The following is a 24950-nucleotide window of genomic DNA, read 5'->3' as shown; positions in this document are numbered from 1 at the left end:
AAGCTATTTAGCAAAAAAAAAATTTCCTTTAGTGACCCTTTAATCTACCATCTGGTAAGCTGTTGTCCATGTGGTGGTGGTTCACAAGGAATTCAAGTGCACCGGGGTGTTGTTTGTCCCAATTCAAATCAATATATTGGACATTTACTATATATTTATTCACAAGGACTTGATTGTTTTTACTTATGTTGGCGCAGTTTTTCTTTTCCTTTCGGCTATATGATGTGTCACAGCGGGAAATCGCAGAACTCAAGGTCAGCAGGCCCGGGGGGATGGGGAGAGGGTCCAGTGTAAGTTCACCTTTTCAGTAAAGGTGAACTTAGCCTTTAAGGCCTGTTTAAAGCATTATTCTCTAGAAAGATAATACAAAATGTTGTATATAGAAAATAATTCATTAAGCATAATATTCAACAAGCCAAAAATATTTTTAGACTCTGAACCAAAGATGTGTAAAATCATAAAATAATTTAAGAATTAAGTTATGTTTTTACACATTGAAGACTATAAAAGCTGGCTACAAAGCAACAAATCACACTTACAAGTAACTGACTGTAATAGAAGATATGACAACTGACAACAGAGAATAAAACAGATCGCCTTGGAATGTTTGGTAAAGCTGTTCTTGTATCTGTTGTATATTATACTTTTATTCTACTAGCACAATGGCAAGAAGTAAGCTGTGGTCCTCCATGTTTTATTACTAAAAGAAAGCTTTTATATGCGTCTGACAGTATTCAGGAAGGAAATATTACTATTGGAGGAATATTCACAGTCAGCAATTTATTTTATGAACAGTACATACATTTTACCTCGATTTTTTTGACTTTTTGCGGACTGTAAGTACTGTACTCTTTTTATGATAATATGTAGAAAGGGGGCCACAGCAATGGTAATACATTACTTGCTGGATCTACAATTTTTTTTTAATTCTTTATTTCAAGAATTACGTTGCAGGATATTACATTTCATCTCTTCTACTTAATTAAACTATATCAAAGAGTTAAGAGAGCGATGGAAAGGAACCCCACCGTCCCCCCACCTCCTCCCTCCGTCCTGGTTTCGCAATACTTCTCGTTTTCCTCTCTTTCTATATCTTGTTACCCTCTCCTCCCCCCTCCCCATCCCTTTACCCAAACAAAAAAAAAAAGGGTTCTTGTTGGCCATTCCCCACCCCCCCTCCCCTTCACCCCTCCCTATACCTCACGTAAGGAGCCCATGTCGACCGGTATCTCTTATCCTGATCTTTCAATGCCATTGTTAAATTCCCCATTTGTTGAATCTCTGCCACTCTTGCGAGCCATTGTGCTCTCGATGGAGGAATCTCCTGTTTCCACATGGCAGGGATGCACGCCCTCGCGGCTATGATAAGATGTCTTATCAACAAGTTTTTGTATTTTTCCATTGACAATGGAATATCTAGTAATAGGACCGCCGATGGTCTATCCTCTAAATTAATTCCTGTGATTTTATTGATTGTTTCCGTTACCATTTTCGAGAATTCCTGTATTTTTCTACATTCGCACCAGATGTGCACTAATGTCCCTTCCGCTTCAAGACATCTCCAACAGACATCTGACGTCTCTGGGTATATTCGGTGTAGTCCTGTTGGTGATCTGTACCATCTCGTTAGTATTTTATATCCTCCCTCCTCATATTTACTTGCTACTGACGCCTTATGTGTAAATCGCAGGATCCTATCTTTTTGTTCTTGAGTAAATGTTAGTCCCAGATCTCTCTCCCATGCTTGTATAAACGTAAATTATTGTGGAATGTCTAGATTAATTAATGTTGCGTAAAAATAAGACAAAGAATGTCTTATTGAATTCCCCTCTAGGCATATCTGCTCGAATTTAGACGGGGTCCTAACTGCTGTGTAGATACTTGCCTTTGTCCGGAGGAATGCTTCTAATTGCAGCAGCCTCAGGAAGTCTAATTCTGGCATACCTTCTCTCTGGATCTACAATTTGACATGGTATGACATTTTTAAATCTCTCGGAGTCCTGACAATCTTTCAAGTTTTATAACATGATGAAAAGGGATGTGTGTAAAACCCCAAAACGCATTGACTAGTATTCTCTAATAATTAAAGCACTCTATTCTTTAGCACCCTTCTTTGCTTGGGGTTGCATTGGTATATGGGAGTAGCCCCACCAAAGTAATTCAAATTAAAAAGATGGTCATTTAAAACATTGGACATTAATAATAGGAGTGCCTTTAATGCATGTACTCCTTTTAATGATGAGGCTATCAGTGTTTTTCAGTTAAAAGGTAGTCAACACAAATAGAAACCTAACGTATATACTCGAGTATAAGCTGAGTTTTTCAGCATATTTTTTTGTGCTGAAAATGCCCAACTCGGCTTATACTCAAGTCACCATTTGTGCCTGATCTCCCGGACTTTGGGGACCCGGTACTGGCCAAACTTGGCACACATGTAGCCCCACTCTTCCTCTACAAGTGTGCAAAGTTTGTTGTCTGGAAGACCTCTGGCCCGGGGGGCACCGATTTTTTTAAAGCCGGACACCCCTTCCATAGACTCCCATGTTAAACGGTAATTTTTCCAGTGACTTTGGGGACCCGGTACCGGCCAGTCGTAAGTCCCCTGGACACACATGTAGCCCCTTTTCTCCTCTACAAGCGTGCAACGTTTTTTGAGGAGCACCGATTTTTCAAAGCCAGGCACCCCTTCCATAGACTCATATGTTAAATTTCAGTCTATTCATGGACACAGTGAGGCATGGGCACAGGGAGGCATGGACACAGTGAGGCATATGCACAGTGAGGCATGGGCACAGTGAGGCATGGACACAGTGAGGCATGCACATGGACACAGTGAGGCAAAAGTTAGGCACAGTGAGGCATGCAGATGGACACCCTAGGCTTATACACAAGTCAATAAGTTTTCCCATTTTTTTGTGTTAAAATTTGGTGCCTTGGCTTATATTCGGGTCGGCTTATACTCGAGTATATACGGTAAATAAACTATTTAGAAAATAATTTTATTGATCTTGCTGCTCTAATTTTGGTTGTCAAAACTTTAAAAGCAAATTGTTCACCCAGGGACACATTTCTAGAAATTGGATCTATGAAGTCACAAATGTTCATTGTTAAGAGTAATATCTGAAACAGGAATAATCATGGTGGGTCTTAAAGAAATGTTGGCTTTTCTCTCATGTGATTTATATTATACATTAACCCCTTCCAGCCCACGCTATAGCAGTATTCGTTTATTTTTTTCTGGTATACACAACACTCATTCATATTTATTTTTCATATTTATTTTATAAACTATAATGCCGCGTACACACCATCACTTTATGTGATGAAAAAAACAACGTTTTTAAAAACGTCAATTTAAATGACGGTGTGTGGGGGAAAACGTTGTTTTATGTCTTGTGAAAAACGACAAAAAAAATTGAAGCATTGTTAGATTTTAAATGTATTGATATTGTGTTATAAAGGTCTCTGAATCATTTGGTTTAGACATGGTAGCTTTTGAGGGCAAACAAGGTTAGTTATGACGACAGAACAGCTGTTATAGCATAGGCCACATCTATTCTTGAAAGTCCTACGTCAAGAAAGAGGTTGGAGATATTACTTAAAAATACATAACTGGGCGTTAAAGCTCATCGCAACCTTCTTTGGAAACGAGCCAATTGTGCTTAGTTAGCTGTTAAACCTGTATAAATGTACACGTGGTAAGCATAGTAGGGAGGAAGCCTCAGGGTCACCCGACCCTACGGGGGTCTCGGGGTCATCGGACTCTGCAGATGACATGGGGGTTTGGAAACCAACCTGCTCGGAGAGGCTCTATAGCCAGCATAGAAGATGTAACATCTATTTCCTCCTTCTGTAACTTCTGAAGTATCAACCTGCATTGATGTTCTTACCAGCTGTAATCAATGTAAGCATAAGCTGTCTGTTTGCTGTCATATCGTTGGAAGAATAAAACATCGTATAATGAAATAAATCTATGTCTGAATATTTTGGAACCAAGAGAACGCCTGGAGAAGGGAGAGGTTTTTGACACATCGCATGACACGTGTTAGAGGCATATGTCCACTCTGTGTCCTCTCTGTTCTATCTCTGTCACCTCTTCTCTCCCCTGCCCCTCGGCATCTAACAAGCATGCTTCAATTTTTGGTGTCGTTTTTCAAAACGTTGTTTTTTGTTTCACAAAAAATCACTGTGTGTAACAAAAACGACGTTTAAAACAACGTTTTTAAACCCGCGCATGCCCAGAAGCTAGCTTCAATGGAAAAAAGTGGTGAACGTAACCTCGCTTTGCTAGAGCATTGTGAAAAAACAATGGTGTGTAGGCAACGTCGTTTTTGAAAATTGAAGTTTCAAAAAGTTTCAAAGACTTTTTTTTTCATCACATAAAGTGATGGTGTGTACGCAGCATAAGACCCCCCACCCTCTGCCACTCTGAGGCCGCGTACACACGGTCGGTCCAAACCGATGAAAACGGCCTGAAGTCCAGTTTCATCGGTCCAAACCGACCGTGTGTACGGCCCATCGGTCTGTTGTCCTTCGGACAAAAATTTTAGCACTTGCTTTAAAATTGAACCGATGGACCGCTGACCGGTAGGTCCAAACCGATGGTTAGTACACAAAAGCATCGGTTCAAAACCCGCGCATGCTCAAAATCAAGTCGACGCATGCTTGGAAGCATTGAACTTCGTTTTTTCAGCACATCGGGTATTTGACGTCACCATGTTCTGGCCCGATCAGAACGGGCGGTGAACCGATGAAAACGGTCCGTCGGACCATTCTCATCGGTTTGGACCGACTGTGTGGACGCGGCCTCAGTGTCAAAGGTATCTGGCTATTACCACATTTGAATTATGCACATGATATTTCTTCTTTTACTGGTGCATCTGTTTGTGCTATTAGATCATTAATCTCTTATTTTTTTTTTTCAAATCTTGCTTTTTCACAGACCTTCCCCTGTTTACTACAAATATATAATAGCATTTAAATTTGCCATAAATGAGATAAACAAGAACCCTGATATTTTACCCAATGTGACTCTGGGATATCACATATATGATTCCTGTAATGATGTGAATAGGGCCATAGAGAGTGTCTTGAACATCCTGTCTGGTGCCAAGACCAAAATTCCAAACTACTCCTGTATGGATCAATATAAACTGTCTGGTGTTATTGGAGATTGGTCTTCAGAAATATCTATGCACATAGCAAAAGTGTTGAATCTATATGGAATCTCACAGGTGGGAGCAAATTATTGCTAAAAAATATTCCATATCATTGACATGGATAATAGTATGGAAATGAAAGGACACTTTTTTGGATTGGGTCCAGGTCACTAGATGAGGTCAGGTGGATCATTCTCATCCAATAGACCAGACTATCAAATCCTGCCTGGTCTTGAGTAGATAATTGATCTTGTGCTTTGGCTTTTTATTGTAATAGCCTTATTCATATCATCAATAATCATAAACATCTTAACCGCTTGCCGACCGCCTCATGCACATATACAGGGCCGGACTTACCATTGGGCTTGACTGGGCTTAAGCCCATGGGCCCCGCCCAATAGGGGGCCCCTTACGTTAAATTTTTTTTAATAATATGACAGTCATTTAAAGTGGTTGTAATGTAAACCATCGGACACAACATTGTCTTAAAAAATAGCCCATAACACAGGCAGCTGATCATTTGCATGACGTCACCACGCTTGTGCACATTATCCCCTCTAAGCCGGCATTTAAAGCTTGCCGGAATGCAGCCTGTGAGAACTTCCCCTCTGTCTGGCACAGAGGAGAAGTCTCATAGTGTTTAGCTCCTTCCACTCTTCCTGATACTCCCCCGTGTGACTAAAGAAGATGTCACAAAAGGGGAGTAAAAGAAAACGGCAGCCGCAGACACAGCAACGGTGCATGTGCGAGATTACCGACAGGGACACATTAAGGGCGGGAGCGACATCATAATTTGAATCACATAACAGCAGTACGAATGGCGTTGAGATATCCGGAAATACAGAGAACGAAACCATCCTAAAAAAGGTATTTGCTGGCCTCATTTTTGGGGGATATATATATACAGTACAGACCAAAAGTTTGGACACACCTTCTCATTCAAAGAGTTTTCTTTATTTTCATGACTATGAAAATTGTAGATTCACACTGAAGGCATCAAAACTTTGAATTAACACATGTGGAATTATACATAACAAAAAAGTGTGAAACAACTGAAAATATATTTCATATTCTAGGTTCTTCAAAGTAGCCACCTTTTGCTTTGATTACTGCTTTGCACACTCTTGGCATTCTCAAGAGGTAGTCACCTGGTGCTGCACCCCATCACTCTCCTTCTTGGTCAAATAGCCCTTACACAGCCTGGAGGTGTGTTTGGGGTCATTGTCCTGTTGAAAAATAAATGATGGTCCAACTAAACGCAAACCGGATGGAATAGCATGCCGCTGCAAGATACTGTGGTAGCCATGCTGGTTCAGTATGCCTTCAATTTTGAATAAATCCCCAACAGTGTCACGAGCAAAGCACCCCCACACCATCACACCTCCTCCTCCATGCTTCACGGTGGGAACCAGGCATGTAGAGTCCATCCGTTCACCTTTTCTGCGTCACACAAAGACACGGGGGTTGGAACCAAAGATCTCAAGTTTGGACTCATCAGACCAAAGCACAGATTTCCACTGGTCTAATGTCCATTCCTTGTGTTCTTTAGCCCAAACAAGTCTCTTCTGCTTGTTGCCTTTCTTTAGCAGTGGTTTCCTAGCAGATATTCTACCATGAAGGCCTGATTCACACAGTCTCCTCTTACCAGTTCTAGAGATGTGTCTGCTGCAAAAGGTGGAAGAACCTAGAATATGAAATATATTTTCAGTTGTTTCACACTTTTTTGTTATGTATAATTCCACATGTGTTAATTCATAGTTTTGATGCCTTCAGTGTGAATCTACAATTTTTATAGTCATGAAAATAAAGAAAACTCTTTGAATGAGAAGGTGTGTCCAAACTTTTGGTCTGTACTGTATATATGTATTGCATTGCGATGAGCTGTTGGGCCGGGGTTTACTTCAGAATCGTGATCTCTATTTTTATTCTCAGTTAATCCAGAATTGTGTAGCTCTAATACATAGCTTGTGTATGTATCATTTTGTTCTATTTAAAGTAATGTATAGAAGGTAGGGTCCGAAAGTGACTCAAGCCCAGGGGCCCCCACCACCCTAAGTCCTGCCCTGCACATATACATCGGCAGAATGGCATGGCTGCGCAAAGCAACGTACCTGTACGCTGCAAGCTCCGTGACCATGCCTGCGGGACCAGCGGACTTGATGTCCACCGGTGTCCTGAACAGGAGGATGCCTGTGTAAACGATTCATTTCCCTGTTCTTTCTAGTGACAGGACACTGATCTACTGCTCCCTGTCATCTGGAGCAGTGATTAATGTCATGTCACTGGTAACTCAGCCCCCACACAGTAAGAATCACTCCCTAGGACACACCTAACCCCTTCATCGCCCCCTAGTGTTTAACCCTTTCATGGCAGTATAATTTACAAAGTAATCAGTGCATTTTTATAGCACTGATCACTGTATAAATGACAATGGTTGCAAAATAGTGTCAAAAGTGTCCGCCATAATGTCGCAGTCACAATAAAAATTGCAGATCGCTGCCATTTCTAATTAAAAACTAACATAAATCTATCCCCTATTTTGTAGACGCTATAACTTTTGCGCAAACCAATCAATAAACGCTTATTGCAATTTTTTTACCAAAAATATGTAGAAGAATACGTATTGGCCTAAACTGAGGAAAATTTTCCTTTTTTATATATATATATTTTTTTGGGGGATATTTATAATAGCAAAAAGTTAAAAATAATAAAAAACGCAGAGGTGATCAAATACCACCAAAAGAAAGCTCTATTTGTGGGAATTTTTCTGAGTGCAAAGTTGCACGACCGCGCAATTGTCAGTTAAAGCGACGCAGTTCCCAATCGCAAAAAATGGCCTGGTCATTGGGCAGCCAAATCCTCCAGGGCTGAAGTGATTAAGCATGAGAACCTGCAACCCATATATACCATGGGGTCGCTGTGTGGCAATTACACATGATGGAAAGTGGAGGGGACTGCAATAAAACGTTACTTCAGTGTGAGTTAACGTGGATCCATAGATTAGAAGCTACATCTCCTCCTGGCTTCCAAAGGCAGAAGGTCTGCATTCTGTTCATTAGGATAAAAAACATTTAAGTGTGTAGCAGCCCCCTAATACTTACCATAGCCCCCTTTCGATCCACTAGTGCCTTGGCTCTCTGGGACTCTCCCTCCTGATTGGCTGAGACACAACAGCAGCACCATTGGCTACCGCTGCTGTCAATCAAAGTCAGTTACCCAATCAGGAGAGATGGGGTGTGGGGCCAAACCACAACTCAGTGTCTGAATGGACACACATATTTATATAATTATATAATCAAGTACAACGTGCTTGTCATCCTTCCTTATGCAGTCCTTATTCAGTCTAGCTTATTTGGACGTGGCACTTTTGTATTGTTTTTTTGTATTTACAGTACCACTCTGTGATGGTACAAATACAAATTTTTCTTTATGAGTGTCACTTATTAGTGCTGTCCATCAGTGCCACCTACCAGCGCCTATAAGTGCCAATCGGTGCCGCCTATCTGTGCCACGTATTAGTGCTAACTAGCAGTGGTCATCAGTGCCCCCTCAGTATCCTTCAGTGCCACCTATCAGAGCCCATTAGTGCCACCTATCAGTGTCCATCAATGCCACCTATCAGTGCAGCCTCATCAGTGCCTCCTCATCAGTGCCCAACAGTGCAGCCTCATCAGTGCCACCTCATCAGTGTCCATCAGTGCAGCCTATCAGTGCAGCCTATCAGTGCCAGTGGCGGCCCGTCCATAGGGGGCACTCGGGCGCCGCCCCCCCCAAGCTGTAAAAAAAAATGGGAAAAAAAAATCACTTTAAGGCCTCGTACACACGACCGAACATGTCTGCTGAAACTGGTCCGCAGACCAGTTTCAGAGGACAGATCAGACCTTGTATACAGCCTAGCAGACAGGTTTCCAGCAGACAAAAGTTTTAAAGCATGCTTTAAAACGTATCTGCTGGAAACCCGTCCGCCCGACATGTCCGCTGGTTAGTACGCTTAACCAGCAGACCGAAATCTCCCGCATGCGTCGAATGGATTCGATGCATGCGTGGAAGCATTTTACTTCCTGGTTTGCGGACGTGGCGGCGTCAACGTCACCGCCACGTCACCGCGCTGTCTGTCCGCGGGGATTTCGGTTTGATGGTGTGTACAGCCATCAGACCAAAATCTCCCAGCGGACATGTCCGATGAAAACGGTCGTGTGTACGGGGCTTAAGAGTGACCAGGCGCCGGACATGCGGCGGTCTATGGGAAGCCTGTAATCAGCTGATTGCAGGCTGGGAAGCTGATTTGCCTGTGTTTAGGGCGTGTGCAGGGCACAAGCTGTGCGTCCGCACACACTCCCACTCTCCAGTGATTTGTCCCTGGCTCTTGTTCCTTTTTTTTCATTGGCCGGGACCAGACGGCGAGTGGGCGGTGCTTTTTCAGCACTACGCGTCACTTCCCTGGAGTCGGGCTGGAGTGAACAGGACAAGTCTGAGACTATTGCAACCCGGGACGGTGATCCTGTAATGTGAGGCAGGTGTTTTCTGTGTATAGTGTGCGCTCTGTCTATAGTGTGTGCTGTGTATAATATATATTGTTCTCTGTGTATAGTGTGCTCTGTGTATAATATACAGTGTGTTCTCTGTGTATAGTGTGCGCTCTGTGTATAGTGTGCTCTGTGTATAATATACAGTGTGCGCTCTGTGTATAGTGTTCTCTGTGTATAGCGTGCTTTAGCTGCGTTTGATGGGCAAAGTGAGGTTGCAGTTGATGCAGTTGCAGTTGATGCAGTTTGGTTGCGCCCCCCCCCCCCCAAAAAAAAAATTTGAGCACCAGCCACCACTGATCAGTGCCCATCAGTGAAGGAGAAAAATTACCTGTTTGCAAAATTTTATAACAAACTATGAATCTGTATTTATTTTTTCAAAATGTTCTGTCTTTTTTTGTTTCTTTAGCAAAAATAAAAAAAGCGGTGATTAAATACCGCCAAAAGAAAGCTGATAAAAAAAATTAAAATTATAAAACGTTTGTCGCATAACAGGGTAATTGTTATTCAAAGTGCAACAGCATTGAGAGCTGAAAATTGGTCTGGTCAGGAAGGGGTAAAAGGTTCTAAGTAAGCAAGTGGTTAAATGTGTTCCAGTTGGGTAGATTAAATTGAGTATCAGTACAGGTAAGCTGAAAAAAAGCAGTTCTCTGTCACATTGGAACTATACGATAAGTTATAAGTAGCCCCTCAAAGGCACATAAAATGAGAATACCAAGCAGCTATGAAAAATAAAGGGCCAGATTCACATATAATTGCGGCGGCGTAACGTATCGTCTATACGTTACACCGCCGCAAGTTTTCATCGCAAGTGCCTGATTCACCAAGCACTTGCGTGAAAACTTACGGCAGCGGCGTCCGTCGCAAGCCCGCCTAATTCAAATGGGGTGTGTACCATTTAAATTAGCTGGAAGTACTGCGCATGCTCCGTTTTGAAATTCCCGCCGTGCTTTGCGCGAAGTGACGTCATTTTTTTGAACGGCGACGTGCGTAACGTACGTTCGTATTCCCGGACGTCTTACGCAAAAAAAATAATAATTTGAAATTCGACCCGGGAAGGACGGCCATACTTTAACATGGCTCGTCTAAAGTTAAGCCATGTTAAAGCAGGCTTAACTTTGCGTCGGGAAAAAATAACTAGCAACGACGTAACGAACACGAAAACCGTCGTGGATCGCCGTAAAACCTCATTTGCATACCCGACGCTGGAAAACTACGCAAACTCCACCCAGTGGCGGCCGAAGTATTGCATCCTAAGATCCGACAGTATAAAACAATTACACCTGTCGGATCTTAGGGCTATCTATGCGTAACTGATTCTGAATCAGTCGCATAGATACTCTCAGAGATACGACGGAGTATCAGGAGATACGCCGTCGTATCTCTTCTGTGAATCTGGCCCAAAGTTTTCAATTTAGGTTGTCCCTACAAATGACAAGAAAATAATTGAGGGGCCAAAGAAATGAATTAAAAAAAGGGGGGGGGGTGAATCTCTAAGAAGAGTTCAAAGGCTATGCAGTGTATTATGGATTTAAAAACAATTCTCCTTAAAACTTCACCAGGATTTAGAATCTCAAACCCACAGGATTACATTGTAGTGATGATCCCACACACCATTCCTACCCAACACTTTTGTTTGGTGTCAGAGTCTGTCCACTCTCTTCTCCCTACCACACATTCCCATTGGTTGATCATTATTGTAGGTTGCCTCATTGGGTCGTAGTGTAGGAGTTGGTAGTCAAATAATGCAGCCCTCTAAACAAGGAAATATCCTAAGTAGCAGTTACAGTCCACAGGAGGGTGCTCAGGCTGAGAGCCGGTTCACACTGGGGCGACTCAGCCGCCTGACAAGTCGCATCCCGTTCTTTTCAATAGAACCGTTCTAATAGGAGCGACGCAAGTTGCTCTGACTTAGAAAAAGGTTCTTGTAAGACTTTGGGGGCGACTCGGGGCGACTTGCATTGGCTTCTATACAGAAGTCATTTTGCAAGTCACCTCTGAATTTGTCTTCAGGTCGCCTTGCCCAGTCGCTCCCAAAGTTGTGCCGCCCCAGTGTGAACCGGCTTTAGGATGTCCTCACGACAGCAAGTAATCAGCAAATTCCAATGGAAGAAGCCGGCACTCAAAATCCTTAGTAACTGATTTATTGGGTATTGGGAGACGTATTGACGTGTGGCGTTACAGTCCTGTGTGGACGGGCGTTCGTGAGAGACGGCCGGCTTTACCTTTTATCCCATGCTTTTATGAAGAAACCATGTTGTAAGTTCAATTTTTCTATTAAATTTATGTTTTCTTACGGTACATCACTATTGTGAGTATTATTTCTTTCTGGGTTCATACTGCTACCAACGCATACCTGGAGGATCCCACATACCGGTGGTTGTTGCAGTTCCATCACAAGGCCCGGGCTGGGGTTTACAGCCGCAAGCTGGTTATGCTTGCCATCTGGTAAGCTTGCATCCCTTACGGTGATCTTTATTGGTGGTGGTTTATCAGCCTATGATTCATTTTGGAATTATTCATTGCACTCCTAATAGGACTTCCTTATCAATGAACATTTTCATTGTCTTCCATTTTTGATTCACTTCATTGGATTTTGTTATTTTTTCACAAGTTATTTTTTCACATGTTATTTAATTTCTATAGCGCAACTACATTTTTCCTTCTTACACATAAAAGAGTACAAGGGGTTAGGTAATGTAGATGTCGGGATGGGGAAGGGCAAGCTATTTCACTGACAGATAATGTAAAGCTTTTCCAATTCAGAATACCTCTTCTCAATTGGGCAAAGAGAGCTTCTGCTTTAGTTTTTATTTTATTTACTGTATAATTAATGCTGAAATGTCATTATAACACATTTTTCGTATTCTCTCTTTAGATCAGCTATGGAGCACCACATGCTGCTCTGACCAACAGACAACTCTACCCATCCTTCTTCCATACCCTGCCCAGTGATCACATTCAGTTTCTGGCAGTTGTTAAGCTACTCAAACACTTTGGTTGGACATGGATTGGAGTCATTGCGTCCGATGATGATTATGGAGAGAGTCAGACTCAGGAGTTGAGGTTGAGTGCTGCCAGCCATGATATCTGCATTGAATTTATTATTAAAATACCAACTCTAGATGATCACAACAGAAATGTATTTTATGATAAAGCAGAGATTTTAAGCAATTCAACCTCCCAAGTTGTTGTACTTTGTGGGAAATCTTCATTATGCATTAGGTACTTTATAGAAGTGGAATGCAAAGCTCAGAGTAAGACATTTATAATGCCAGCAACATGGACCTTAGATGAATTTCTCCAACCACATAAAACACCATACCATGGAAGCCTATTATTTACCCCACCTAAAAAAAGTATACCACGTTTAAAGGATTCATTGCAAAATGTTACCTCTGCCAATTGTACTAAAGACTTTTTACTAGAACATATTTTAGCAGGCTACTGCAATTGTTTAACATCAGATTCAAATTTCAATAGGCGATATGAAGAAGAAATGAAAGTTAAACTTCATAAATGTAATGCTACTCCTGACCTCTGGAAAAACATTTTAGATTTTGGAACCACATATCATGTGTATAAAGCTGTCTATGCCTTGGCACAGTCTTTGCACAATATAGATTTCTATTTGTCCAGAAATTCCAGAGGCACCTTCATGAAAAATCAGAAGCTTATGCAAAAGGTAATACAACTATAAGGCCTCGTACACACGATAGGATAGCCAGAAGATAACGGTCTGAAGGACCGTTTTCATCGGTCAAACCGATCGTGTGTGGGCCCCATAAGTTATTTAACCATCGGTTAAAAAAATAGGAACTTGCTTTAAAATTTAACCGATGGATGCCTAACCGATCGTTAGTATGCAAAAGCATTGGTTAAAAACCTGTGCATGCTCAGAATCAAGTCGACGCATGCTTGGAAGCATTGAACTTCGTTTTTTTCAACACGTCGTTGTGTTTTATGTCACCGCGTTCTGACACGATCGGTTATTTAACCTATGGTGTGTAGGCGCGACGGACCATCAGTCAACTTCATCGGTTATCCTAAGACAACGGTCCTTCAGACCGTTGTCCTCTGGCTATCCTATCGTGTGTACGAGGCCTTACAGTCTTGTACACATAACTACTGCAGTATTGATAGATATATATATATATATATATATATATATATATATATATAATTTTTAGGGCTGTGCAAATTAACTTTTAATTAATCGATTAATCTTTAATTTTTTTGATCGATTAAAATTCTTTTGATTGGTACTCACCTCTCCGCCGGCTTCTGGGCCTTCAGGAAGTTCCGTCGGAGATCCAGTAATGTCACGGACACCGGCGGGGCTTGCCGTGTCCATCTGAAGGGCTCCTTTGCTGTGCCTTCATATCTGCATGCCGGCGGGACCTTACTATCTGCCACATGCAAGGGCTGTTATACTTCCCTCTATCACTTCCCTCTATCAACCTGGGATTCTACAGCCATCCACTGGGAGTTGTGATAGTTCCCTTCACGGGACATCTACATGCCGACGGACTGATGTTAACCCCTCCTCATCTGGATTCAGCAGTGGTGTCGTTGTACACATTTTTATACCAGTATCATACTTGGCTACATGTTTTTATGACTGCTTTTGGTACCGTTTGGTATTACTCGCACCATTTTTACAGTTTATGTAGCTACATCGATTTTATCTCCAGTGCAATATTTATTTGGTTACCTACTTGAAGACTATAAAAGTTTTAATGCTATTCCCATCGAGCGCTGCCTTTGTGTGTTTTTTGTATCCTGCTATCCATTTTTCCAGTGGTTGGTAGCTGCACTGGGAATCAGCCTGCAAGGAGATCAGCTAAAAGTAGTTGGATCTGTATGTGTGTTATAATTAATCGAAATTAGTCGATTAATCAATTAAAAAAAAAAAAAAACGATTAATCGAACAGAAAATTTTTGATCAGTAACAGCCCTAATATTTTTTTTTGCGTTTACTTTTTTAGCACAAAATCTGGTTAATTTATATAAAGGATGTCTAAATTCCCCCAAAATAAAATATGATATATATATATATATATACAGTATATTGATACATCTTGCCATTCCCTAGATCTGGTGGCTGCAGAAAAAGTACTTGATCCCAAACAATGATAACAGTTTTTTTTCTCACTCTCTCTCTCTCCCGTTTCCTCCCTCCCCCTCTGTGGCCAATTGAGACTCTTCTCTTTTCGGCCAATTGGAAAACGGGTCTCAGACCTGCTTCTGATTGGTCGGATTGAATATTCATTTGCTATTGTAACACCTGGGTGGGCTCATGGCACAACCCCTAATGGATCGGCCGCCACTGTTAACCACTTCAGCCCCGGACCATTTTGCTGGTGAATAACCGGGCCACTTTTTGCAATTCGGCACTGCGTCGCTTTAACTAACAATTGCGCGGTCGTGCGACGTGGCTCCCAAACAAGATTGATGTCCTTTTTTCCCCCACAAATAGAGCTTCCTTTTGGTGGTATTTGATCACCTCTGCGGTTTTTTTTTTTTGCGCTATAAACAAAAAAAGAATGGCAATTTTTTTAAAAATTAATATTTTTTATTTTTTGCTATACTAATTATCCCCCAAAAAGATATAAAAAAAAATATTTTTTTCCTCAGTTTAGGCGATACGAATTCTTCTACATATTTTTCTTAAAAAAAATTGCAATAAGCGTTTATTGATTGGTTTGCACAAAAGTGATATTGTCTACAAAATAGGGGATAGTTTTATGGCATTTCTATTAACACATCGGACACTTTTTTTTTTATAATTCTTTATTTTATATGGGCCATATTCTGAGTAAAGTTACGATGGAGTAACTCAGGATACTCCATCGTAACTCCCTTTTTTGACCCGTGTATCTATGCTCCTGATTCTCAGAATCATTTTTGCATAGATACACTTAAGATCCGCCATCTGTAAGTCACTTACACTGGCGGATCTTAAATGCAATGACGCCGGCCGCCGCTAGATGGCATTTAAGTGAAGAAGTCATTTGCGTATGCAAATGATCCTTCTACGCCGATTCACGAACGAGTTTGCGTCGCGTAACCGTCGCTAACGTCGTTTGCGTAAGCGGAAACTTACCCCTGCTATATGAGGGGTAAGTTTCCGCAAGTCTCGCGTAGGCCATGTTACGGATGGCGTCGGGTCCCCGTCGTGTTTTTTCGTCAGATACGTCGTTTACGTAAGTCGTTCTTGAATACGACTTTACGTCAATGACGCACACGTCGGCGTCATTGACGTTTTCCGCCGAGAACTGGAGCATGCGCACTGGGCTTTTTGCAGCCCGGCGCATGCCCAGTTCTTTTGTATCGGGGGCGCGCTTCATTTGAATAGAAGCCGCCCCCTTGGAGATCCGCCAGGCTACGCCGGGACACTTACACTCCGCTGTCCCAACTTATGGAGCAAGTGGTTGGGGAATACAACACCTGCTCCAGTAAGTTGGGACAGCGGAGTGTAAGTGCCCTAAGCGAAGCAGGCGGATATTTACTCAGAATATGGCCCTATATCTTTTTTTCCCTCTTTCCTTCCACAAACAAATAACAACAGGTACAGCTTTTACAATATCTTCACCATTATAACATTCATTGGAATCCTCACCTTAGCATCTCATAAACTCTATGGGCCAGATCCACAAAAACCTGACGTAACTTAAAAAATCCAATTTAAGTTACACTGCCTTAAAGTTTCTACCTAAGTGCCTGATCCACAAAGCACTTATCTAGAAATTTCAGGCTGTGTAACTAAAATTCCGCCGGCGCAAGGCGTTCCTATTCAAATGGGGCGAGTCCTATTTAAATGAGGCGCGCTCCCGCGCCGGCCGTACTGCGCATGCGCAAAGTTACGTTACGCCGAGTTTTGAGGATCGCGACGGCTTAAAAAAGTTGCGTCGGGGAGAAAAAAAAATGACAGCGGCATGCATTCCTGAGGGAGAACTCCATGCCAATTTTCAAAGAAAAAACCGGCATGGGTTCCCCCCCCAGGAGCATACCAGGCCCTTAGGTCTGGCATGGGTTGTAAGGAGACCCCCCCCACGCCGAAAAATTGACGTAGGGGGTCCCCCTACAATCCATACCAGACCCGTATCCAAAGCACGCTACCCGGCCGGCCAGGAAAGGAGTGGGGACGAGCGAGCGCCCCCCCCCTCCTGAGCCGTGCCAGGCCGCGTGCCCTCAACATGGGGGGGTTGGGTGCTCTGGGGCAGGGGGGCGCACTGCGGGCCCCCCCACCCCAGAGCACCCTGTCCCCATGTTGATGAGGACAGGACCTCTTCCCGACAACCCTTGCCATTGGTTGTCGGGGTCTGCGGGCGGAGGCTTATCGGAATCTGGGAGTCCCCTTTAATAAGGGGGCCCCCAGATACCGGCCCCCCACCCTAAGTGAATGGATATGGGGTACATCGTACCCCTATCCATTCACCTGGAGGCAAAAAGTAAAAGTTAATAAACACACAACACAAGGCTTTTTAAAATATTTTATTTTTCTGCTCCGGAGGCCCCCCCTGTCTTCGTTATTAGCTCAATTACCAGGGGGGGCTTCTTCTTCCGCTCTCCGGGGGTCTTCCACTCTCCGGGGGTCTTCCGCTCTCCGGGGGTCTTCTCCGCTCTTCGGGGGGGGCTTCTCCGGACTCCGGGGGTCTTCTTCCATCTTCTCCCCTCTTCCGCTCTTGACTCGGCGAACCCCGGTTCTTCTGCAGCTCTCCGGTGCCTTCTTCTTCAGCGCTGGCTGCCTGCTATGTTTGTGTGTTAGCTCGATTTCAAACAGGCAGCCGGCGCGGTCTTCTGTGGCGTCAGGGTCTTCTGGTCTTCTGTTCTTCCGATGTTGCCTCGTCGCCTGTTGTCGCTGTAATGATGGAAGCGCGCCTTGCATCACATTTATATAGGCATCACCGTCCCATCATGCTCCGGCAGGTACCCACGTGGTGGGTGCCTACCCACGTGCACCCACCACGTGGGTACCTACCGGAGCATGATGGGACGGTGATGCCTATATAAATGTGATGCAAGGCGCGCTTCCATCATTACAGCGACAACAGGCGACGAGGCAACATCGGAAGAACAGAAGACCAGAAGACCCTGACGCCACAGAAGACCGCGCCGGCTGCCTGTTTGAAATCGAGCTAACACACAAACATAGCAGGCAGCCAGCGCTGAAGAAGAAGGCACCGGAGAGCTGCAGAAGAACCGAGGTTCGCCGAGTCAAGAGCGGAAGAGGGGAGAAGATGGAAGAAGACCCCCGGAGTCCGGAGAAGCCCCCCCCGGAGAGCGGAGAAGACCCCCGGAGAGCGGAAGACCCCCGGAGAGTGGAAGACCCCCGGAGAGCGGAAGAAGAAGCCCCCCCTGGTAATTGAGCTAATAACGAAGACAGGGGGGGCCTCCGGAGCAGAAAAATAAAATATTTTAAAAAGCCTTGTGTTGTGTGTTTATTAACTTTTACTTTTTGCCTCCAGGTGAATGGATAGGGGTACGATGTACCCCATATCCATTCACTTAGGGTGGGGGGCCGGTATCTGGGGGCCCCCTTATTAAAGGGGACTCCCAGATTCCGATAAGCCTCCGCCCGCAGACCCCGACAACCAATGGCAAGGGTTGTCGGGAAGAGGTCCTGTCCTCATCAACATGGGGACAGGGTGCTCTGGGGTGGGGGGGCCCGCAGTGCGCCCCCCTGCCCCAGAGCACCCAACCCCCCCATGTTGAGGGCACGCGGCCTGGCACGGCTCAGGAGGGGGGGACGCTCGCTCGTCCCCACTCCTTTCCTGGCCGGCCGGGTAGCGTGCTTTGGATACGGGTCTGGTATGGATTGTAGGGGGACCCCTACGTCGATTTTTCGGCGTGGGGGGGGTCTCCTTACAACCCATACCAGACCTAAGGGCCTGGTATGCTCCTGGGGGGGAACCCATGCCGGTTTTGTTTTTACAAATTGCCGTGGAGTTCTCCCTCGGGAATGCATACCAAATGCCGTCGCTGGAATGGGCTTTTACAAGGTGTGACTAGTTTACACTTTGTAGAACCAGCCCTAATTTTACACTTGCAAAATAACACTTACGGCGCAAAAATTAAGCTAGAAAGCTTTGTGGATCGCCTTAAGTGCTAATTTGCATACTAGCAACGGCATTTCGACTCGAAATGCCCCCAGCGGCGGATGCGGTACTGCATCCTAAGATTCGGCAGTGTAATTCAATTACACATGCCGGATCTTCTGTCTAACTTTGGAAAAAGCCTTTTGAGGATCGTTTCCAAAGTTACACACAGACTGAACAGCAGTTAAGTCGGAGTATCTCTTTTGAGGATCTGGCCCAAAGTTACAGCCTCCTATTTTATTTCTAATCTCCTCTATACTGGCCAAGGTCCCCTCTCCTTCATGGCCCCACGATCTTCATCTACCATCCTCGGAGAGGTACCCTGAGCCCGAGGAAATATTAATCACCTACCCTGAATCCTCCCTCCCCACCCCAAAAAAAAAAAAAAATGCATCCGTTCAGCCCTGGTCTCTCCCCCTTCCCCCCCCCCTATAAGCTCCGTTCCCTATATTCTATGTATGGATTCCAGATCCTCCAATAAATCTCCTCTCGTTCCTGTATTCCCATTGTGAGGTTTTCCATCATCTGTATCTCATTTATTCTGCTAAGCCATTGCAGTTTTGTTGGGGAGGCGGTACTCTTCCATAAGATTGGTATGCACGCCTTTGCGGCTGTTATCAAATGGCGTAATAGGGATTGTTTGTAGTTTTCCATTGATATGGGAATGTCGAGTAACAAGAATTCCGCAGGTCTGTCTCCAAGATTTGTCCCGGTAATTTCCAGGATTGTCTCCGAGACCATCCTCCAGAATTCTCTTATCGCCAGACATTCCCAGAATATGTGTACCATGGTGCCCTCCTCTTTCTGACATCTCCAGCAAACTTTGGACGTGTTGGGGAAAAACCGGTTCAGTATTGTTGGTGTCCTATACCACCTTGTCAAAACTTTATATCCCCCTACCTGGTACCTAGATGCAATTGAGGCTTTATGTATAAATGAAAAGATCTTATTTTTCTGTGTGTCTGAGAGCTTAATACCCAGATCCCTTTCCCATGCCTGTATGAAAACAAGCTCTTGTGGCTCATTTGATTCGATCAGTAAAGTATACATGTATGATAGCATATGTCTCGATGGTTCTTTTTTTAGGCAAATTTCCTCAAATTTAGACGGGGTCCCTATTTCTACCTCATGAATCTTCAGAGATCCTAAAAACGTTCTCAACTGATTACGTCTCCATATATCAATATCTTCTCCATATGCCAGTTCTAAATCTTCGTTCTGCATTACGTGATTCTCTCTCATGAAATGTATCAGCCTACTGGCTCCCTTCCGTCTTAAATTTTTGAAATATCGGTCTTTTATCCCTGGCACAAAGCTCGGATTTCCCAGAATAGGTGTCATAGGGCCGATACATTTCACCAGATTCGTATTCTTACATACCCGTCTGATAACTCTGAGTGTAGCCTTTATCATTGGATGTTTCTTTGCACTCTGAGGTATCTTATTCTCCCCTAACCACGCCAGACCTTCTATGGGGATATTGCTTACTTCTTGTTCCAGATTGACCCAGGGTTTGTCATCCTGGTGTGTGCACCAATCCACTACTCGTGCTAAATGAGAGGCCTCATAATACCCCATTGGGTCTGGGAGGCCAACTCCTCCTTTTTCTTTAGGTAGAATCAATATATTTCTCCGGACTCTGGCCGGTTTTCCAGCCCATATGAACTTCATAAACTTAGCTCGCATGTCTCTCAGAAATCCCATCGGCAATGTTATGGGAAGAGTCTGCAATAAATAGAGTAACCTTGGCATCGTATTCATTTTTATTATATTTATTTGGCCAAACCATGAGAATATTTCTTTATCCCACTTTAGTAAGTCTGACTTTATTTGTTTTATTAGGGGTAGAAAATTTAATTCAAAGATCCTGCCCAATTTCCTTGGTATCTTCGTCCCTAAATATTCCACATGGGAATCTGTCCATCTGAAAGAGAAGCTACCGGCTAATTGATGCCGTAATCCACTGTTCACCTCAACTCCCATTGCTTCCGATTTGTTATAATTAACTTTGAAATTGGAAATTTTTCCATATCTTTTTATCTCTGCTAGTAAGCATGGGAGCGATGTTATCGGGGACGTTAAGGTGAACAGTAGATCATCAGCATAGGCTGCCACCTTATAGTCGTCTTCCCCAACCCGGATACCCCGTATGTCACTGTTTGCTCTAATAGTTCTTAAAAAGGGCTCCAGAGAGAGGATAAATATAATTGGGGATAGGGGGCATCCCTGTCGAGTTCCATTATGGATAGGGAAGGGGTCTGATTTTTTCTCATTTATCCTCACTCTTGCCGATGGGCAGGAGTATAAGCTTGTGATCCAGTTCAGTAGGCCCTTCCCCAAACCAATATGTGATAGCATAGCTTTTAGATATCCCCATTCCACCCTGTCAAAGGCTTTTTCCGCATCAGCGGATATCAAAACTACAGACTGGTGGCGTTGTTGAGCTAAATATATTGTGCTTATTATCCTTTGAGTATTCTCTCTGCCTTCTCTACCCGGGGTGAAACCCACTTGATCCGGGTGTATCAGTGCGGGGACATACGTCAGCAGTCTAATTGCCAGTATCTTCGCCAGAATCTTTAAGTCGACGTCTAGCAAAGATATTGGCCGGTAGCTTGAACACTGGGCAGGGTCTTTCCCTTCCTTGGGAATCACTACGATCTCGGCCATTAAGGTTTCAGCTGGCATCCTCTGTCCATCGCGGATCGAATTGAAGGCCGCGACAAACCTAGGCGCCAGTTTTTCCGCAAAGATTTTGTAGTAACGCAATGTATATCCGTCGGGACCCGGCGCCTTTCACGCTTTTAATGCTCCAAGGGCTCCCAAAAATTCTTCAACTGTAATCGGGCCATCTATCTTCTCTGCATTTTCTATGGGTATCTTTGGAATTTTTGAAGACACTAGGTATTCCTTGGCCCTTTCTTCTCTTTCTGAGGTATTTGTTCTTCCACACTGCTTCTCCAAATTATATAAGTTTAAATAATATTCTCTAAATGCTTCAGCTATTTGTTGCGTTGAGCTCACCAGCACATTCCCCTGCGTTTTAATTTTTTCGATCTGATTGCGGGCTTTCGTATCTCTAAGTGCGTTCGCCAGTAATCTGCTGGGTTTATTCCCATATTCATAAAAAGTTCTTTTACACCTGCTCAATTTGGCTTTTGCTTTATCCGTTAACATGAGATTTAATTTTTCCCGCAGACCCGCCAACTTCTCCCCTGTCTGGTGCGTCTGTAATTTCTTATGTGCTGTTTCCAGCAGTTGGATTTCCCCCAGCAAACTATCCAGTTTAGCACTCAGAGTACGTTTTCTATGAGCTCCCAATGATATTAGCACCCCTCTCAGGTAGCATTTATGTGTTTCCCATATACTCATAGGCAGCGTTTCATCTGAGTCGTTAGTGGAGAAGAAATTGTCATATCCCGGGCTATCTGTTTCTCATAGTCCGGATCTTTTAAGAGTGTCTCATTAACTCTCCAATTCCATTCTCGTGGCCCCCTCTCTCCCCATTCTATACTACAGTTGGTTGGCGCGTGATCGGATATCGTAAAGGACCCTATTGCTGCATCTCGTAGTCGTGAAAGAATGTTCTGATCTATAAAAACATAGTCTATCCTTGTATATGTCTTATGTTTCGCAGAAAATAAACTGTAGTCCTTGTCATGCGCATGCATCATCCTCCAGCTATCTATTACCTGAGTTTCTTTCAATAGACACCTTGCTTTCCGTAATTTTATATTGGAGATGTGAGACACTCCCTTTGATACATCTATAGCTGGGTCTAATGCTATATTTAGATCGCCCCCCATGATAAGGAACCCCTCTTTGTGTTGTTGTATCACTTCCAGATATTTTTCCAGTGTAGCTATGCTGTCTTCATTGGGTAGATATAAATTCACCAGAGTAACTTTTTGGTTCCCTAACTCCCCTTTTAGTATTAGCATCCGGCCTACATCGTCCGTAATTACATTCGATTCTTTCCAGATCATTTATTTTGAGAGCATAATTGCCACCCCGTTCGCCTTAGATGTTTGTGAGGCACCATGGTATACAATCGGAAATCTTTGATTACCCAGTCTGGGTATTTTATCTTTTCGAAAATGGGTCTCTTGTAAAAAGGTTACCTGTGCTTTAATCCTGCCAAGTTCTGCCATTAATTTAGTACGTTTTTCTGGGCTATTTAAGCCCTTGACATTATATGATGTAAAATTAATTATATCCATTTTTATCACCTTTCTGATCTAGTATAGGGGGTTACCCTTTAACCTCACAAGGGGATTCGAAAATATCGAGGAGGGGGAGAGGATACAAGGGGGAGAAGGGGGAGAGAGAGAGGCAGCAACCCCGATCTTAGACAAAAAAAAACAAAAAAAAAACAGAAAACCCCAACCCCTATTCCCCGTATCTCGAGGACTGGTCACTCGCCCAAGTACCCAAGTAATTTCCTTTCCTTTCCTCTCCCTCGCACCACCAACCCGTGATCACCCAGTACTCTGGGGGCAAATCACCGTTGGACTCGGCGGGGATGGAAAGAAGGCAAAAAAAAAAAAAAGGGAGAGGGAGAAAAGTCCCTTTCCCTTTGTTTAACGCCTCCGGTTTACCTCCAACTGGAGGAGAGGCGTTTTTAGTGGGGAGAGTGTATGTGCAGAAAAGAGCGAGGGTAGCGCGTCAGGAGCTCCCCCGCGTTTGCCTGCATGCACCCCATTGTTCATTTCACGTTGACCTTATATTGACCATGTATCCCTTCGCCCCAGCTTTAGAGATACCCCTTTATTCTGAGGACCCCCCTATGACGATCTCCACCTATAGGCTCCACAGAGAGAGCCCACAAAAAAAAGGAAAGAAGAGGAAGGAGAGGGAGGAAAAAAAAAGAAAAAGAGGTAAATAAAGAGAGAAAAAAGAGAGAAAAAAATATATATACCTTTCCTCCCCTCCTCCTCTCGGGGTCCATACCTTAACCCCCCCTCCCCCTCCTATGAAGAGAACCCGAACAAAATAAGTTCCTGTATGCTATTGAAGGATAATAACATTTTGCATCTCATCCTTTTGACATATTAACTTCCTCTAACACATACAGACTTCTATAAGCATTCCCTCATCAGCATCATACATCATATCTTTGAACCCTGTTTCTACCTTATTTCTATCTTAATCTTAATCCTCATTAAGAGGTACAAGTCCAGGGTATATTAATAAGAAGCATAGTAAAAAAAAAAAAAAAAAAAAAAAGATATTTTACTACCGTCTGAGAGCCTGGCCTTCAAACCTTTTATTCCCCCCCTTCCCAAGCCCCCTTTGACCCAATCCCCTTTACCCCTATATCCTATCTGTTCCCTATCTCTACTATCCCCGTGCCCATACTTTCACAAACGTGTGTTTGGTGAAGGCTTGTATACCTGCCTTATCTAGCCGCAAAAAAAAAAAAAAAAAAAAAAAGAACAAAACAACACACAAAAAAAAAAAAGGGGGCAAAATGCCCCAATTATCCTTGTGATCATATTTAAATTGATTTTTAGTATCACTTTTGTGTAACCCTTATTTTATAACCCTTTTATACCCCTGTGGTGTTATTTTACCTCCCCCATCCCTCCCCATCCCTCCCCTCCCCCTTCTTTATTCACAAACATTTAACCCCCCCTTTTAACCTCCCTAGGATAATGAAACCCCTTCCCCTCCCCTGTGACAACATACCGCACACAGCCCCCCCCCCCCCTCACCCGAAAAAAAAAAAAAAGGTACACCTCCTATTTCCCCCCTCCCCCCCTCCCCCCTCCCTCCCCCCTCCCATTTTGGGCCTCAGATGGAGCATTTAATCTTCTGCTAATCTTTATGGCACCAGAGCGCCCCTTCACGAAAGGTCAACCTAACATTTTTCTCTTCTCTTTCATTTCCCCCGGCTCCCCCCCAAAAAAAAAAAAAAAAGGGGGGGGGGAGGGAGTGGGGCATTCCTATCTCTCCCGAACTACTTATTGGACCGTAGCCCCACATTGCATTTTCACTTATGTCTACCTATATCTGATCGGTACACAAAAATATTCTGGGTCCAACTCCACCCTCCTCCCCCCCCCCCAAAAAAAAAAAACAGGCAAAACCAAGAAATTCTAGTTCAGGCCCCCTTAAAAAAAAAAAAAAACATATAGGGGTGAGATGTCCAAAAGCTGTCCATT

The sequence above is a fragment of the Rana temporaria genome, chromosome 1 (assembly GCF_905171775.1).
Source record: "Rana temporaria chromosome 1, aRanTem1.1, whole genome shotgun sequence".
Classification (NCBI taxonomy): domain Eukaryota; kingdom Metazoa; phylum Chordata; class Amphibia; order Anura; family Ranidae; genus Rana; species Rana temporaria.
This window is presented reverse-complemented; position numbering follows the sequence as displayed.